This window comes from Anolis sagrei, chromosome 5, assembly GCF_037176765.1.
Source record: "Anolis sagrei isolate rAnoSag1 chromosome 5, rAnoSag1.mat, whole genome shotgun sequence".
NCBI classification, from domain to species: domain Eukaryota; kingdom Metazoa; phylum Chordata; class Lepidosauria; order Squamata; family Dactyloidae; genus Anolis; species Anolis sagrei.
In genome coordinates this window covers 155595277-155615479 of record NC_090025.1, presented here as the reverse complement: position 1 = coordinate 155615479, position 20203 = coordinate 155595277, and the positions used below count along the sequence as shown (strand labels likewise).

Below are 20203 nucleotides of genomic sequence, written 5' to 3'. Positions count from 1 at the left end.
AAACCTACAACAACTCATTTTCTCAGGCCCTTTCTTATGATTTCCCTGGAGCACACTCTGGAGATGAAGTTTTTACACTCTGTTCAGTATCCTTCAGGGAAGGTATAGTTGGACTGCAGTGTGAAGGGGACTTTTTCCAAAGAAGCCTAGCTTGACATCAGGGAAATGGGAGCTGTTTCCATTCCATTTACATGAAAGAAAGACATGCGTATGAATGACCAACTCAGAGCTCAGAAAAGTTCGTTAAGTGAACCACAGCTCTAGAAAACCACCGGCAGTGGTGGATGGATTAAACTGGCTGTTGGATTCTCGGAGTTTCAATTCACTTTTGAAAATTCTGGATGACATGCGCTTCCTCTGGGTAGACTACAGATTTACCAGTGCAAATACCCTTCCATGTGGGAAATGGGAAAAGCTCTTGCATCTATCACACATCTGACCAAAGAAGAAAATGAACTGGATGGAATAGTTTGGTGTTCATGATATCTGCAAAAGCAATCATGTCAACTCTTTCCAACTAGGAATGTGTGTCTGTGTGCACGCAACTGTCTATATGCTTACCCAGAGGAAATGCTGTGCTTTTCACACCATCTCTTTCTCAGATGGCTTAACAAAGTTCTCTGATACTGCTGTACGAATGTTCATTTATCACCACAGGATCTCAATTCTGTCTAGCAGCACTTTTTTCCTGGGCTGAATGACGTCGGGCATTGTTTCATTCTCATTAGCACTCGGCTTCCTCTATTTCTGCAGGCTGCAGGCAGGAAATGGGGAAAGGGACCAGAGGAAACCTGGCCTTCTACATCTGTCCTTGTTTGTAATATCGGCTCTGGTTTTATTTTGCTAAACAGAACACGTTTCACTTAACTCTTAAAATGCCAGTTCAGTTTCTTGAAAATTTATATTTTAAGGGTAACTTTACAATAGTTTCTTATAGATCTGGAAGGGTAACTGTACAAGTTTTTTAAGCGCTAAAAAACTAAACATAAGGCAATGTACAAAGAATATTTTTATCAGACTTCATGCCTTATTGAAAAAAGTTAACTGAACAGAATGCATACTGGTTCTCTGCTTCTATACTCATGGATTTGGGGAATGGATATGGAGAATCAACTTTCTAAAGTACCCTATATACTTGAATATAAGCCTAGTTTTTCAACCCTTTTTGAGGTTGAAAAAGTCCCCCTCAACTTATACCCGAGTCAAAGTTATTTATTATTTTACTCTCTTATTATTTTTATTACATTTATTATTTTACTCTATTATTATTAAATGTACATTATTTTACTATATTATTGATATTTTATGACATTTATTGTTTTACTCTATTTATTATTATTGCATTTATGATTTTACTCTATTATTATTAGAAGAATGCATAAGCACATTTACATTGAAGGTTAGAATAATTGTTTAATCAGAGTTGGACAATCTTATCATAAATTACAGTTTTATATAAATATATAAAAACATTTAACTTACTGATGCCTCAATTAATGTAATTTTATTGATATCTATTTTTATTTTGAATTTTACCAGTAGCTGCTGCGTTTCCCACCCTCGGCTCATACTTGAGTCAATATGTTTCCCCAGTTTTTTGTGGTAAAATTAGGTGTCTCGGCTTATATTCGGGTTGGCTTATACTCGAGTATATACGGTACCATCCATCTTAATTTCCAGATGGATGGTTATATTCATCTACTGCACTGAAAAGGTCTTATGACACTTGAAGAGCTATAATATTTATTGTGATAACAGCTTTCATCAGCTCAAATCCAATTCAACATTATTATGATTATGATTACTGATGCTGATAATACTGACTAGTCAATCATTCAATGTGTGAATAAATGGACCATTTAACAACTCCCTTTAGGTTATAATTGCCTATATAATTGCTTATGGCTCAAGAGCAGTACACGTGAAAAAGATCTTGGAGTCCTTCTGGACAACAAGTTAAACATGAGCCAACAATGTGATGCTGCAGCTAAAAAAGCCAATGGGATTTTGGCCTGCATCAATCAGAGTATAGTGTCTAGAATAGATCCAGGGAAGTCATGCTACCCCTCTATTCTGCCTTGGTTAGAGCACACCTGAAATATTGTGTCCAATTCTGGGCACCACAATTGAAGGGAAATATTGACAAGCTGGAATGTGTCCAGAGGAGAGTGACTAAAATGATCAAGGGTCTGGAGAACAAGCCCTATGAGGAGCGGCTTAAAAATCTGGGCATGTTTAGTCTGAAGAAGAGAAGGCTGAGAGGAGATACAATAGCCATGTATAAATATGTGAGAGGAAGTCATAGGGAGGAAGGAGCAAGCTTGTTTTCTGATGCCCTGGAGTCTAGGACACGGAACAATGGCTTCAAACTACAAGAAAGGAGATTCCATCTGAACATAAGGACGAACTTCCTGACTGTGAGAGCAGCTCAGCAGTGGAACTCTCTGCCCCAGAGTGTGGTGGAAGCTCCTTCTTTGGAGGCTTTTAAACAGAGGCTGGATAGTCGCGAATGATTTAGTGTAACTGTATTATTGATAGTGATGTTGTTATTGTTGTTTGTGATATTGCCTTTATTGTAAATTGTTTTATATGTTGTACACCGCCGTGAGTCGCCCTAGGGCTGAGAACGGCGGTCTACAAGTGCAGTAAATAAATAAATAAATAAATAGTCATCTGTTGGGGGTGCTTTGAATGCGATTTCCCTGCTTCTTGGCAGGGGGTTGGACTGGATGGCCCACAAGGTCTCTTCCAACTCTATGATTCTATGAAATGAATCAACAAAATGCATTTTAAATTTGTGGACAAGAACTGGAGAGCCACAGAGCTCACTTAACCCTTAAGATCTGTGGCCTAATTTACCTCACTGTTACCTTGAGGTTTTTGGAATATATGCAATAAAAGATATATAATGCTCACAATTTTTACACATGCTGTTTCTTACCGTCTTTGGATACTAGCAGCATAATGCAGTGAACATTCTCTCTACGGATCCATGCGGTACCTGTTTATACCTAGTCGGTCATTCAATGTGAGAATAAATGGACCATTTAACAACTCCCTTTAGGTTATAATTGCTTATCTTTGGCCAGAATCCTATGAATATTCACCTTAAAGTGAGCCCATTAACAGACTCCTGGCCAGATAAGTGGAATGAATGCGGTGTTAGGTGGGAAACTACTAACATGAGAAGAGTGAACAGCTTGTTGGGATTATTTGTTCATGTGGGAATTAACTTCCAAGGCTGGTTATACACATTCAGCGCATAGCATTGTTATAATCTTCACACACAAGAAGCTTCCAATCACACTGATCCATTCCAAAAAGGGCAAATCCATGTTGGATATAGATCTTGAGTACATACTCCAGAGGTGTTTGAAAAAGCAAGTGCCCCTATAAGCCTTTGGCCTGAAGATGAAAGACCAGCACGAGATGGGAGCTTAGAATGAATTGCTTCCCCCTTGTTGCAGCAGGCAGCAATCTTATCTCTTTCTGGGTTTCTAGAAAGGAAATATTTTTCAGGGTTGGTTTCACATTTGATAATATATAAGAAATAAGGCAGACAAGTGTCCAAGAGATAAACTCTCCATATGATACATGGAAATTGCACACAACTGCCACAGGACAAAGCGTCTACCACTGGTTGCATATGTGGATATCTCATCCCATTCATACCAGTAGATAAGACACTAGTGATTAGTGGGTTTTAGCAAACAGAACACATGAAATCATAGAATCACAGAGTTGTAAGAGATTACAAAGGCCATCTAGTCCACGATCAGTATTCATCTTTGTCTGATGGCTCCAGATAGCATTTCAGAAATAGAATATAGGGTGCATCTACACTGAATGAATGCAGCTTGTCACCAATTTAATTTCCATAGCTCAATGCTTATGGATTCATGGGGTTTGTTGTTTTACAAGGTCTACAACCTTCTCTGCCAAAGAGAGATGGTGCCTCACCAAACCACAACATCAAGGATTATATAACATTAAGATAGGTATTATCAAACTGCACTCATTCTGCACCTCTGGTCCATGGACCACCAGTGGTCCTCAAGAACTAAAATATGGTCCACGGCTTCACCTTTACTACACCATTGCAACAAGACTGGTCTCACAAACCCTCTTATAGTCCCAAGGCAACTGGGATGTTGGGAAAGAAGAGGCCGTCTCCCCACGAAAGGCACAACAACAAACCTCCTGACTACTGCTTCTCCTCCTCCTCCCTCACTCTGAGCAGAGCTGTTCCATGTGGCACCTGGAAGTGGGGGTGTCTTGGTGTTTTTGTTTTTAGGCCTGTTCCTGGGATTATTTGGGGTGCTGAATCAGAAAATTGCATTGGATAGACCACATCAGCTCTACATTATTAAATATAGTTTTCCGTGGGCGAGCAGGTGACAACTACTGGATGGCATACGTTCTGTATCAGAAACTAGAGCTGATGGGGTCTATCCAATGCAATTTACTGAATCAGCACCAAATTTACTGAATCAGCACCAAATAACCAAACCAAATTTAAAGTTGACCAAAAACGGATTCATAACCCTTTTCAGATAATTCTAAACAACAGTCAGATATTATTTCAGGACGTTCTACCTATCTGCACATTATCTAATTAAACTCTGTCTTTTCCTCTGCTTTCCATTTCCCCGTTTCCTCTTCATCTCTAATTTATAACAGCTATAGCCTAAATGTGACAGTGCTGTGCTACAACATTGACAGAAAGAATGGTTAAAGGTGCCGTCAAATTTTCTAAACAGCAATGCAGAGTACAAATATCTGGGCCATGCTTCCAACTAGATTTCTCAACTGAGATGTTTCAAGGATGATAAATAGGATGTGGTTGGTGAAAACCCAGTGTTTCTGCCAAAAAAAGGAGGGTGAACGTATCTGTTTATTTGCTTAGATGTGTGGTCAAACAGCTAATAAAGATGATCAGATGACTAACTTTAGTGACCTTTAACAACTTGGGCTTGCAACAACTTGGCCTTGTACTTTGACCATATTGATTGACCCATCCCTTTGAATTGATGATTCACGCAAGGGCAATATTTTTCACACTGTGGCCAGGAGACCACCACCAGATTTCCATCCACTTTCAAGTGTGTTTTCATGCCAAAACCTACCCACAGTCTCCCCCATTGCCTATCCCACACTGTGACAGAACCAGTGCCTTTTGAATCCAATATCATCAGAAGCAGCTCTCTGCATACACAGTGAAGCTTGGAGATCTGGTCAATGAATATACCCACCAAGATGTTGAGGAAGAAAAGGTGGAACTGAGTAAAACTGCCCATGAAGCAGACACTTTGGAGCATTCTCCCTACCCAGAGGACCAGAAGGACCAGAAAAGAAGTTCAGAAGAAAACATAAACACTTTTAATTTGATGGTGATGCCTTAAATCAGCGTTTCTCAACCCCAACCCCACCAATATTCAAATTTGTGCCAAATTTGGTACTGTGAATGAAAATACATCTTGCATATCAGATATTTACATTACACTTCATAACAGCAGCAAAATTACAGTTATGAAGCAGCAATGGAAATAATTTTATGGTTGGGGGTCACCACAACATGAGGAACTGTATTAAGTGGTCGCGGCATTAGGAAGGTTGAAAACCACTGCTTTAAATGGACAGTGCACAAGATGATTGATGATGCTGAAATCTGGAAACAGAGGATGTATAAACACATATACACTGTAGAGTTAACACAGTCTGATACTATTTTAACTGCTATGGTTCAACACTATGCAATCCTGGCAGCTTTATAAGGTCTTTACTTTCTCTGCCACAGTGCTGGTGCCTCACCAAACCTGGATTCCATAGCATTGAACCATAGCAGTTAAAATGGTATCACATTGCATTCATTCTACAGTGTAGATGTGCCTGGAGAGGAAGATTTAAGTAACAGAAGCTATATAGAGAAAAGTGGGAAAAGACCAGGGACAAGTTTTATATCAACTTTCAGTGATGTGGGGAGTGGAAATACAATACAAATTAAGTAAATGGACTCAAAAATATTCAGTCTTTGCCAGTGGACCTTAGAGACAGAAATTTTGGAATCCGCTGTAGTTTTGAGATACAGAACTCTTTTTTTCCCTTTTCTTTCGTAATGGACACAACATTTGGGGATGTTTTCCATACCCAGCAACTGCATCATTTCCAGCTACAATATCCTCACGTTTTCCTCGCCTATTCCCTTCCCAAAATGTTGACACTGTAAAATCTAAATCAGGACTTCCTCCTATTATACTTAGAGGCGTCTTTCTGGGAAAGGCAGATATTGGCTAAAAGGTAGGAATTCCTGCAGCACCACCCAGTGGAAACAGTTCAGAATTTGGGAAAAAATCTTGCACTTTCTAAGTTGGCTTCAAAAAAAAAAAGAAGCAAATATTTCCAAGATCAATCATGTTTTATCAGACCTTCTGATTGGGGAAGGTTTCAAATGCATTACCATGTAATAAAATTGGGTATTATACACTCTCCATATACTATAGGACCGATGTTCCCAGAAGCCCTAGCTGGAATATCCAAAAGCCAGGATGTTGAGAATTGTAGCCCTTGCTTGCAAGTTATATTGTCTGTTGTGTGGTGCCTTCTGGTTATTTCTAACTTATGACAAGTTTTCTTCAGAAGGGATTTGCTATGGCCTTTCTCTGAGGCTAAGAGAGCATGATTTGCCCAAGGTCATCCGGTGGGTTTCTGTGGCTGAGTCGATTTGAACCCTGATCGCCAGAGTCATAGTCCAAGACTCAAACCACTACACGTGCTTGATTCTCAAGGTTGCATGACTCCTGTGCTTTCCTTATACTTTGAAATAGAGAACGGGGGCCAGTTTAGGGGTTCAAAATGAGGTTGAAACTTTAGAAATAATAAAAAATACAGTTTGCATTGGAATTTAACCCTTTTTAAAATATGACAAGCCAGAAATAAAAAGATATCTGAGTCACCCAAAACACACACTTTCACAATATTAGAAGTAACTTGCTCATTGTTTACTATGATTTTATATTGTATATAAAACATTGTGAATAAAAAATCCCAGCCATTGCTACAGATGTAACTTATCACTTCTACATACGACATCTTAAAGGTGCCACATAAAATACCTGTTACTTTTCTTAATTCTTTTGTATGTTTTTACTGTTTTGCTTGCCTTATGCTGCTTTGAAGTAGGATTTTCTTAGCTCTCAAATGATGCCTCCCACCTTCTATGTCTGAAACCTCCTTATTAAGAACACTAATGTTATTCCCAATGTTGGTGTCTATATTTTCAACTTATTACCCCTTTCATTTAATTATCCTAGGAGCCCTCGGTGGTGCAATTGGTTGAAGTTTTGTGCCAGCAGGACTGCTGACCGCAAGGTCAGCGGTTCGAATCCAGGGAGCAGGGTGAGCTCCCATCTATCAGCTCCAGCTTCCTATGTGGGGACATGTGAGAAGCCTCCCACAGAATGGAAGAACATCCAGGTGTCCCCTCTGCAATGACCTTGCAGGCAGCCAATTCTCTCACAGTAGAAGCAACTTGGGAGTTTCTTGTAGCTCCTGACACACACAAAAATTCTTCCATCTTCATTTTTCAGTCGCATTCCCTCCTGAAATGTTTCATCTTCAGACATTTTATGCTTTAATGAAGAACAATTTTGAGTACTGTTTTTTTAAAAGCTCCAAGTACCCACCCAGTCATATTAATAACTGTACTACTGGGTTGTTGTAGGTTTTTTGGGCTGTATGACCATGTTCTAGAAGCATTCTCTCCTGACGTTTCGACTGCATTTATAGTAGGCATCCTCAAGGATGCCTGCCATAGATGCAGGTGAAACGTCGGGAGAGAATGCTTCTAGAACATGGTCATACAGCCCAAAAAACCTACAACAACCCAGTGATTTCGGCCATGAAAGCATTCTACAATAAACCGTACTACTCTGTGAGCAATTTTTAACGTACTTTTAAAAAACTGGATTTCTTTCATCTGTTTTTTTAAAAAACACTACACTTTCTTAAACATTACACAATGTTGCTTATTATTATTATTATTATTATTATTATTATTTACTACATTTATATACCACTTTTCTCCCCCTAAGGGAACTCAAAGTGGTTTCCAACATTACAAAGGCAAAATTCAATGATGTACATACATGTGCAAACCAAAAAATAATGGCAAGACAACAACATATAACTATAAATTAACCTAACTATATTAAAACATAAACATAAAATAACATTTAGACATAAAGCATAAAAAATAAACAATGATAATACAATAACATTTATATTAAAACCTATCAATAAACAACACGGTTTTTAAAAGTTATTAAAATCACGCCATGCAATAATACTTGGCATTATTAATCACAGATCGAGATTTTATCAGAAAAATTATCAAAGGAAACATTTTGTCATATTTCAGTTTATAAAATACTTTATTAATTTTTTTCGTGAAAGAAGTGACTTTAGAAACTGCAAGTCGCGTCTGGTGTGAGAGAATTAGCCATCTGCAAGGACGCTGCCCAGAGGACTCCCAGATGATAGATGTTTTACCATCCTCGTGGAAGGCTTCTCTCATGTCTCTGCATGAGAAGCTAGAGCTCAACAGACGGGAGCTCACCACTGAAATGTACTAATTATAGAGGTAATTCAGTAATATTTCAAAATAATCAACAGGACTGTTAATTTAATGAACTAATTAAAACCAAATTACTAAAAGTCCCCTTATAAAATATTAATGAACATAGTCATTAGTCATAATATAATACTTTCAATAGCAATTCTCCTACTGAGCGTGCTAATAATGTGTGTCTACTCAGAAGTAAATTACATTACTCTATATAATGCAATCTGACATTCATTTGCCTGAGATTAAACAAATATTACCATTGAGTAGGAAGGTATACAACTGCTTGCTTAATCACAAAACAACACACCACCACAACAAAATACACCCTAATATTCAAATGCAATAAAACATTCTGTCAAAATTCGTTGACGACATTGTTAGTCATGTTACGCTTCATTACTTAGTCATTCAATATGATAAAACATAAAACATAATTGACACCCATTGCAGAATTGCTCCAATAGCAACTCTGTTTGTCATGCAACCCAGTCAGAAAGCCAGCTCTATCAACTGAATTCACCTCTCCCTCGGAATTTGATCTTTGCTATTACAGCTCAATTAATTAATTACCAATTAGAAAATGGACATGGGGAGCCAATTTAGGAAGGATCATTCTGACTACTATAATGCTAGATGTTAAGCATGTTTGCTTGCTTACTTGCCCCTCTACAGCCATCCCATCCTGCACCAAGGTCTCATCCAAGAGGGCAGGAGATAACAGATGAACACTTGCTTCCATACTGGGACTTCTCTTCCTGTACGAAGGCAACTGTTTCCCACAGGAAGGAAATGTTGCTGTTCCTGTTCCACCTGTTCAGAAGTCTCAAAGAGTAACCACTCAGAAAAACAAAGCAAAAAAAACCCCAACCCTCTACTAGTTCCTAAAATCCATAGAAATCAAATGGACACAGGCTCTTCACACTTCCTGCCCCGCTTATAGGGTAACCATCTGTGATATGCTGGCACAGCATTTTATTGTACACTAAGGAATTCCAGTTTCAAAGGCATATTGTTATTACAGTGGATTCTCCACATTTGTTGGGGTTTAGGACTCCAGCAAAAGTGAGGGAAATGTGAATTGAAAAACACTATTTTTTTCAACCTGAGAGAACATCTCTGTAGGTATCTCTAAGGGTGCATATTAACTGTAGAATGAAGGCAGTTTGACATCATTTTACCTGCTATGGAATCATTGTAGATGTAGGTTTACAAGGTCTTTACTTTCTCTGACAAAGAGTGCGGGCACTTCACCAAACTACAAATTCCAGGATTCCACACCACTGAGCCAGTGCAGTCAAAATGTATTCATTTTACAATGTAGACCAGTCAAGTTGTCCAGTGCAATCCTTCGGTTATCTTCCATTGACAGCTGAACACAGAAACACACTGGAGGACCTACAAATGGCAAGAGAAAGGTTCCTCCTGAAGCTGACTACAGAATTGCTCTGGGGGACCTAGAAATTTATTTATTTATTTATTTATTTAGTATTTAGTATTTACAGTATTTCTATTCTGCCCTTTTTACCCCATAAGAGACTTCCACCGTCCTTTGATGGTGTACTTCTTAATTCATCTGCATGCTGCTGGAAGGTTTTATGGCACCGTAAATTAGTTAAATTAGCCTCCTCACATAAAGCGGTACCTAAATTTCCTACGTGATAGATGCAACTGTCTTTTGGGTGGCATAGGTCAACAGCAAGCTAGACTAATGGCTGGAAGCTCACCTCAAGGCTGGCTTCGAATTCATGACCTCTCAGTCAGTAGTGATTTAATGCAGCTAACTCCCAGCTAGCTGCACTACAGCCCGGTCCTGTGGGGCTAGAGCTTCCTAGAGATAACATATTAATAAAATCTGCAAAAGTCAAATCTGCAAATATGAACCTATTTCCATATGAACTGAAGTTGTATTCTCAAGTCAATGTGACAGAGAGAAAATTATTGTGCTGACTTACATAAACCTTGAGGGGGGTGTTTATTGTGTCAGAAGCAACTTGAGAAACTGCAAGTCACTTCTGATGTGAAAGAATTGATTGTCTGTAAGGACGTTGCCCAGGGGACACCCAGATGTTTTACCATCCTGTGGGAGGCTTCTCTCATGTCCCCACATGGGTAGCTGGAGCAGACAGATGAGAGCTCACCCATTTCACAGATTCGAACTGCCAACCTTCAGGTCAGCAGTCCAACCAGCACAAGGTTTTAATCCATTGTGCCACTGCAGCTCCTAAAAAACTTGAGGTGACTCCCCTTGTTTGAATATCAAACACATAGACGTGACCAAGATCAAACAGATACACTGATATAACAACTACTTGCATACAACTACTCACTTGTTCATCAAGGAATATTGCCTATCAGTGACAAATCTTTATTTTATCTAAGTTTTCTCGCTCTAAGATCCCATCACATTTATCTCAAAATGGAATTAAGTGGTATTAATGAACAGAAAATGGGATGCAAAGGGAACATACATTTCAAGACTAACATGCTTGATATATAATATAGTATAGTTTATATTCTTTAAACACATATAAACCTCTCACTGTCACTGGAAATCCCTATTTAACTAATAGGGAGGATTAAATCTTACAAAGCCACTTTCAGATTTATGTTCCAGGCTGCCAAAGCAAATAGCTCCCTTCTAATATAAACCCATTTTATGGCTGAGATATAGGTTCTCACCTATTCAGGCTCATGTCACAATACATGTGTCAGTCCTCAAGGCATCCTATGTAGGTAAATGTTACATAAGAACCGACGTCTACCCAAAGCCTGGAAATTAACAAGGAATTAAGTCATGCTGCTTCAAATCTCCAGTTTGCCTTCCCCATTTGACTGCCAATGCTGCCTATTCACACAGCACAAGCAACCAATCATTTTCCCAGTTCAGGCGAGCGCAATACATGAGAGAGCACATAGGAACAGGAAGAAACACAGTTCTGCTCTGTGCAGTTTTGGCAGAGAAGCAAATTAGGTCACTCTGCTCCACCAGAAACTCCAGACTAGACTGTGGTGGTTTCCTCAGTTCAAATCTGGGCTTAAACAGGGGTTTAGCATGGTCGAATCTATTTTAGCCTGTTTCATGGGCTGGCATGACACCCATAGGACAGTATTGTTTGCTTAATCCTGCTTGTTTTACAGAGCTGGAATTTTTGCATACTTAACATCCCCCCAAAAATAGATGGTCTGCGATACAAGCAAGGATTTAGAAAAATGCACTGGCTGACAGGAAAAAATATAGCTCGGGTTTTGCACTGGAGAAATCCGAGATTCGATCCCAGGCATATTGTAAGTGAGGAAAATCGATGTCTTGGGATGCATCTACAATAAAATAATAATAATAATAATAATAATAATAATAATAATAATAGACAAAGAAAAAACATGGCTGTGGCTCATATGGAACTTTGAAAAAAGAGATGGAGGGCCTGATTCTAGCAGCCCAAGAATTGAAAAGTCGATGACAGATCCCAAATGTAGACTCTGCAAGGAAGCAGATGAAACAATAAATCACATCCTCAACTGCGGCAAGAAGATCGAGCAGACAGGCTACAAGGAGAGGCATAACACCGTTGCTCAGATTGGAACTGGTGCCACAAATACCATCTAGCTGCGACAAAGAACTGGTGTGATCACAAGCTGGGAAAAGCTACAGAGAATGAACACGTCAAGCTACTCTGGGAGTTCCGGATTCAGACAGACAGAGTTTTGGAGCACAATACTCCTGACCACACAAAACAAAGTATGGATTGTCGACGTTGCAATCCCAGGTGACAGCAGGATTGAAGAGAAACAACTGGAAAAGCTGACACAATATGAGGATTTAAAGATCGAACAGCAAAGACACTGGCACAAGCCAGTCAAGGTGATTGGCACACTGGGTGCAGTGCCTAAAGACCTTGGCCTGCACTTAAACACAATTGGTGCTGACAAAATTACTATCTGCCGGCTGCAGAAGGCCACCTTACTGGGATCTGTACGCATTATTCGCTGATACATCACACAGTTCTAGACACTTGGGAAGTGTCCGACGTGTAATCCAATACAACAGCCAGCAGAGTGTCTGCTGTGGACTCATCTTGTTGTGTTTCAAATAATAATAACAACAACAACAACAATCTACATTGTAGTGTTAATGCAATTTGACAAACTTCAACTGCCATGGCTCAGTTCTATGGAATTATGGGATTTGCCCCCCAGTAGCACAAGGGTTCGAATCCCAGGAGAGTGGGTTGAGCTCCCTCTGTCAGCTCCAGCTTCCCATGTGGGGACATGAGAGAAGCCTCCACAAGGATGGTAAAAATAGACAGCAAACATCTGCGCATCCCCAGGGCACCATCCTTGCAGACAGCCAATTCTCTCACACCAGAAGCAACTTGCAGTTTCTCAAGTTACTCCTGACATGGGGAAAAGAGGGATTTGCTTTTAGAAGGTCTTTAACTTTCTCTACTAAAGAGGGCTGGTGCCTCACCAAACTACCACGATTCCTTAGTATTAAGCCATGTCAGTTAAAGTGCTGTCAAACTGCATATATTTGACAGTGTAGATGCACCCACAAATCCAGAAGAACCAAAATGAATCAGATTTCAGATTCAGCTATATGAATACATGATTTGGTTTAATGAAACTTCCTATGTGCACTGTGCCACTGAGCCATCATTGTGAGTTCTTCCACACAAGATAATTGTAGCACCACAATTCTTTAACTACCATAGAACATCTTTTGCAATCCTGGGATTTGTAGATTATGGAGGTAGTTAGACTTCTCACCCAGAGAGTTCTTGAGTCTCAAAAAAGCCCCTCAAATCCATTGGATGTAGTCATGGCAGTTGAAGTGTGTCATAATAGTGTAATGTGAAAATCTTGCCTCAAGTTACCATGTATTTGGGGGGCTACCGCTTTTATTATACAATTTCATTATTGTGTTTTCTTGTTCTGGACTGTTTGGCCCCTTGCAACTTTGCAAAACGATGCAGTATAAACTTTAATTGCTTTGGTTCTGTGTTCCTGCATAGCATGGGATTGGGCTGGATGGCTTTTGTGCCTCTTCCAACTGTAAGATTCTATGATAAATAAAATGCAAAACGTGTGTTTACTAGGTATCATATCCCTTTGCAATCATACAAGTGCATATGTATAGAGACTATTTCCAGCAACACACTTGGGAGGAAAAATGTTTGTGAGTCAGTGATAGATAACTTTCATATCTCTTACTAGAAATGGTTGGAAATGATCGGCCTGTGCATGTGTCCTTATGTGTATAGTGAAGAATAATATGCCTAGAAAATAATAGCAAAACTTCTTCAAATTTGGCACACATGTGCAAATTCACTCCATGTGCTGAACAGATTGATGATAAATAAGCATGCATAGATACCATAATGAGATGCTGTCGCTACCTTTGGAAAAAACTTATGTTGCAACAAAACTTCACAGATGTACTAATGTTTGAAAGAGGCACAAAACTACAAGTTTGAAGAAGAAAGCAAATCCTCTGCTATAAAGATGCACAAGGCTAGGCTTCAAAAACATCTCCATCATGTTGAGTCCATAAAAGAAAGCTCTTATAAGCATTATTAAATTGTATAAGAAGCTTTATTATTCTCTTCTTAGTATAGTGGTTCATAAATAATCAAATACTAACCATTCTAATGTATGATATGTGTATATTGGACACATATTAACCAAATCAAATAAACACTGCAAAGGAAACAAACACATACATATACATGTAATTAATGTTTATTTTAAAATTAGTTAAAGTGTGCACAGCACTGCCTGGGTCTATGCTAAACAGCCCCGAAACCAGTCCAAGTGTTTCCTTTTTTCCCCACCTCACCTCATTCCAGTCCAATCTGGCAAACCCTCACAGAGCTCTTTTGTGCTTTCCTATCTTTTTAAATTGTTTTTTAGAAGCAGTGCCTTGGCCCTCTCTTTTTTTTGGATTTTTGTTTGTCTTGGAAATTTTAGCAGCAATGCCTCGGGAAGTCCTCTCCTTGAGAGTTACACCAGGCCCTTTTTCAATGGCATACCAAAAGTGGAATGAATCTTCTTAAATGCAGGCAATAAGAGAATGCATTGCTCCAAGGACAAGAAGGAACACAGAGGAAGCAAACTGGGTTCAATTGTTGCTATAGGTCAGTGGTTCCCAACCTGTGGTCTGTGGACACCAGTAGTCTCCAAGAATGAAAATATTGCCCATGGCCTCACCATTACTACACCATTGCCTCAAAACCACGCAGCAACGACAGCGATGGGTCTCGCAAAACTCTCTTATAGTTTCAAGGCAACGGGGATGTTGGGAGGGGAGAAGCTGCCTACCCATGAAAGATTATACTACCACATCAGCTCTAGATGTGCTCCCGATGGAGCAATGGGTTAAACCCTTGCATTGGCAGAACTGAAAACCAGCAGGTCGGAGGTTCGAATCCAGGGAGAGTGTGGATAGGCTCCCTCTATCAGCTCCAGCTCCCCATTGCGGGGGCATGAAAGAAACCTCCCACAAGCATGATAAAACATTCAAAACATCCAAGCGCCCCATGGGCAAAGTCCTTGCAGATGGCCAAGTTGCTTCTCACACCAGAAGCAACTTGCAGTTTCTCAAGTCGATCCTGACACGAAAAAGCTCTAGATTATTAAATATGGTTTTCTATGGGAGAGCAGATGGTGACTACTGGGTGGCATATGTTCTGTATCAGAAACTTGAGCTGATATGGCCAATCCAATGCAATTTTCTGAATCAGCACCCCAAATAACCAAATCTAAAGCTAATCAAAAACTGATTAATAATCCTTTTGATACTAATGTTGGAGAGTGGCCCCTGGTCAAGTGGTCCCTGGTCAAAGTGATATCTGGTAAAGAAAAAAAGATTGGGAACCACTGATATAGGTAAAGGTATTATCTTCTGCCATTAAAGCTCATTTCTTCAGCCGCAGTTGCAGTTACACCATACCATTCCAATGGTAACTAAGAGGAGGCAGAGGTGCATAATTCTCTCAGTGGCTCTGGTCACATATGAGATTTGCTGTATTTCCTCCTCATCTAGAACCTAGCTACCACCAAGTCCAACAGCATCAAGAGTATGTGGTTCTTTGCCAAGCCAACAATTTGTTGAGGATTGTAACTGGCACTAGGTAATAGCATGGCAATGGAGCCAACCCCCACCCCCCACCCCTTAAACCTCCTCCACCCTTCTGACTGGTTGGCTACCCCCTCAAATGAGGCAGTGACTCCTCATACAGACTCTGCACCGCCAACTTTAAATCTCAGTCCAACCCATTGTCCACATTTATCAAAAGCCGCCCCACATCTGTCAAAAGCTCCACCACAACATGGGCATCAATTAAAAGCACTCCTTCCAATTATGAGCCACTTGCCATGTTTTCACAAGGAGTTATGACAATCGCTTTTTACTCAACAGGTGTTTTCTATTTGGAATTTCAACTGGGCATCACAACATGGGCAATAACTAAAAACATCTTGTCGGATGTTGAGGTGTGCAGCAGGATAGCTCAATGGGCATTGGCTGCCACATTTTTTATTATGAATACAGAAAAAGCAGTCAGTGGTTATCTAATTTTGATTAGCCTGGTTATATTCATTGTATGCTGGCAACAATCTACTTTTGAAATAATTGATAACCTCTGTGTTAACTATCTGACACCGAGGAGCCCCCAGTGGCGCAATGGGTTAAACCCTTGTGCTGGCAGGACTGTAGACTGACAAGTCGGAGGTTCAAATCCGGGGAGAGCACAGATGAGCTCCCTCTGTCAGTTCCAGCTCCCCATGTGGGGACATGAGAGAAGCCTTCCACAAGGATGGTAAAACATCAAAACATCTGGGCGTCCCCTGGGCAATGTCCTTGTAGACAGCTAATTCTCTCACACCAGAAGCAACTTGCAGTTTGTCAAGTCACACCTGACACACACACACACAAACTATCTGACATAGAAACATGCTCTGTTTGAAACTGAAATCCTTTTAAAAAGAAATTCCACAAAATATCAGGGAAGATTCATCATTATTTCAGAATCTACAGGTTACAAAATGAGCATTAATTAGTTTTCTCCACCACTACACTTTCACATGCATGTGTGTTCTTCTGGATTATGATACCTGTCTTAAGGATCTTACAGAAAGATAAACACTAAATGACAATTAAATTGGCTCCCTGCTTGTTTTTTTGTTCCTTGCAGTGTCTTCCATTTCCTTGCTTCTCCTTTCCAGCAGGATGCTGCGACATCCGGCAACTGTCTGTTCTCTCTGAGTGTTTGATTGTTTCAGTTATTCTGTAGTGATGAGACTGTCTCCAACATAGGATGTACACAACTCAGCCACACTTGAGTACTTGTGAATTACAACTTGTATGTCAGGAAACATGTAACATTCCCCAGGCTTAATACTCTGCTTCCATTGGTTTACTCTGCCTATTAGAAAAAGCATAAGACTTTTGTGTTTCTAGTAACTCTCCAACTAATCTAGGTTTGTCCATTTGCTAAACATATCCCTGCTTGGTCTCTTCCCATACTAGTCTGTTTTCAACAGATAAAGAAGTCTCAATGTAAACACTTGAGCAAATATTGTGCTTTTCCAAATTGCTCTATGAGTTTATATAGAGCAGTGTTTCTCAACATGGGGGTCGGGAACCCTGGAGTGGGGGTTGCAAGGGGGTGTCAGAGGGGTTACCAAATACCATCAGAAAACACAGTATTTTCTGTTGGTCATGAGGATTCTGTCTTTGAAATTTGGCCCTGTGCAGAAGTCATTGATACTATGTATGTGTTTAACTGTTAGAGTATATATTTGTGTTTGTAACAATAGCTAAAACTAGAGTTATGTGGTTTGAATCCACAGTGAGTGTTGCCAAGGAGACCAGGCAGGCTAGCTCAGGAGAGTGAGAAGTGGGCAGAGCCAAGCAGGAAAAGTTATGTGCGTCTTTGGAAAAGGGGCAGTGTGAGTGTGTGAGTGAGTGTGGAGGCTTGAAAAGCCTGGGAGAGAGGTGTGTGTGAGCAGCTGGAAGTTTTTCCAGTCTAGGAGGGCTGAAGAGAGAAACCTGGCCAGTTTCTTTAGTCAAGGAAGACTAAAGGAAGCTTGTTAAGATCCCTAGTCAAGGAAGGGTTAGAGATCAGAGATTTGATCAAGGAAAGATCAAATTGGAAGGCTATTCATAGTAGGAAACGTTGTTCACTAAAGAGCTTCACCTCAGTAAACGTTAGCCACGAGCTGTGTTATTTGGAAGGGTGGACTGTATTTCAAACCAAGTGATATTCAAAGTTCTATAAGTTATTTAACAGCCTGCAACCATATGCTTTGTACACAATAAACTTGTTATCTTTTGTTGAAGACCGTCTCATCTCAATTAATCTCGTCTGTAAAGCCAGATCTCATCGGTGGTACCTCAAATACCTCACGTTGGTGGCAGTTACCTTAATTTACAAGTAATAATTGGCCTCCTCTATAATATATTCTTATACACAATTGAGGCCTGAGATTCATTCCCTCCATAATCATCCACACCTGTACAATTGGCGCACATAACTGGACAGCCCAATTCCATCATTGGTGGGGTTCAGAATACTTTCTGATTGTAGGTGAATTATAAATCCCAGCAACTACAACTCCCAAATATCAAGGTATATTTTCCCCAAACTCTGCCAGTGTTCACATTTGGGCATATTGAGTATTTGTGCCAAGTTTGGTCCAGAACCATCATTGTTTTGAGTCCACAGTGCTCTCTGAATGTAGGTAAACTACACCTCTAAAACTCAAGGTCAATGCCCACCAAAACTTTCCAGTATTTTCTGTTGGTCTGTGTGCCAAGTTTGGTTCAATTACATCACTGGTAGAGTTCAGAATGCTCTTTGATTGTAGGTTAAACATAAATCTCAGCAACTACAACTCCCAAATGACAAAATCAACCTCCCAACCCCATTAGTATTCAAATGTGGGTGTCTTGGGTATTTTTTGCCAAATTTGGTCCAGTGAATGGAAATACATCCTGCATATCAGATATTTACATTACAATTCACAACAGTAGCAAAACTGGGTCACACAACATGAAGAATTGTATTAAGGGGTTGCAGCATTAGGAAGGCTGAGAACCACTGATATAGAGCCTTAGGCTTGGTTAATTGTCACCTCTGCATTCACTTAGTCCAGTCATTTCCACGTCTGTTTGTAGTGATTTCCTAGATTTGCACTAGGGCTCTTAAGAAAGACTATTTCAAACTAGGATGTGGTTTGTGGAAGTGGTCGTATACTTTGAAGGGCAAATGTTTTTCTTTTCTGAGTCATTGTTCAATTTTGTCATGGTACAAAAGTGCGATTTCACCAATGTGCTATAGCTTTAAAAATAATTAAATAGAAATAGGAAGAGAAGAGAAAGAGACTTGTTCGTTTTGATGCCTCTCGGAATGAAAGGGAGACCCACACAAGGATAGGGGTAAATTGTTGCAGCTTAGACTGGATATTGCAGAAAATAAGCATTTTGTTATTTTTCAAAACAAGTTAAGAACTACATCAACAGTTACTACATATTTCCAACACATATGCACTGGCTGGAGAAGCCCACAGTTACAAAAAAATTAACACAATGTCAAAATTATTTTTAAGAAAGGCATTATACAAGTACACTGCACTACTTACTTTTTCCTTTAGTGCAACACTACTCAGAGTGGTAGTCCACAAACTAGTACTGGTCCCTGAGCCATTGGCTATTGGTTCCTGATAAGTTTCCTGGAAAGAAAAAAAGAAAGAATTGCAGCCAATGGACACAAATATGGTGCTAATATTTAAGAAGAGGGGTTGTCAGTCCATATATCAGAAAACTTGAAATGCACTGGTTTAGTATTTTATTTTGACATTTATTAAGCTTGACTTTCTGTTCCTACATCTTGACATTCCACTCTAAATCATGACTAATTCTTAAGTCATACATAATTCAACAAAATCTTAAGAACAGATATGTCCTTCAAGAGCTCTCAGAAGTCTTCAGAATACTGGCTGATTCATTAAGCAAAAATCTTCAAATAAAATAAACACGCATAATTAGTCAAGTCTATGTGATAACACTATTACAGAAAATACCAAAGGATCAAAACACAGAAATCTATGGGCAACGGGGGGGGGGGGGGGGGGTGTGTCAAGAATTGGCAGAGAAATGCTTTTTTTCCTCAAAGCAAATATAGCATCATTGCCTGTTGTAAGTCATATTGGCTGTGGTTATACAGGATGTAGAGTCCGAAGCCTTTTTGGAGGGCACAACGTGGCATGTAAAAATAAAGAAATAAAAGGCCCCTTTGCTATAGCCGGGAGTCACATTTTATGGAACTATGTTGTTGTAGCACAAATAAAGCAGAGAAAACTCTCAGGTAACTTAAAAGATGAAGGCCGAAATCCAGCTAAAGTAGTATAAGGAGCCACAGTGGCACAGAGGGTTAAACTGCTAAGCTGCTGAACTTACTAAAGTTTGGCGATTCAAATCCACAAACAGGGTGATCTCCTGTTGTTAGCCCCAGCTTCTGCCAACCTAGCAGTTCGAAAACATGCAAATGTGAGTAGATCAATAGGTACCACTTCGGCGGG

General features: G+C 39.8%; 1 protein-coding gene across 4 annotated transcripts in view; it reads right to left on the bottom strand.

The window, feature by feature from the left end:
- Positions 1-20203, bottom strand: part of ELK3 (ETS transcription factor ELK3) — a 75145-nt gene that overhangs the window by 37631 nt on the left and 17311 nt on the right. For 2 of the 4 annotated variants that reach the window (XM_060777281.2, XM_060777282.2), the window contains exon 2: positions 19265-19354. The exons of 1 other annotated variant lie outside the window; for it this stretch is intronic. The gene's annotated coding sequence lies outside the window, so the exon portion shown is untranslated. Of the gene's footprint in view, positions 1-9801; positions 10019-19264; positions 19355-20203 lie in introns of all 4 variants that reach the window. One more of the 4 variants, XM_067469132.1, reaches the window with a different exon arrangement.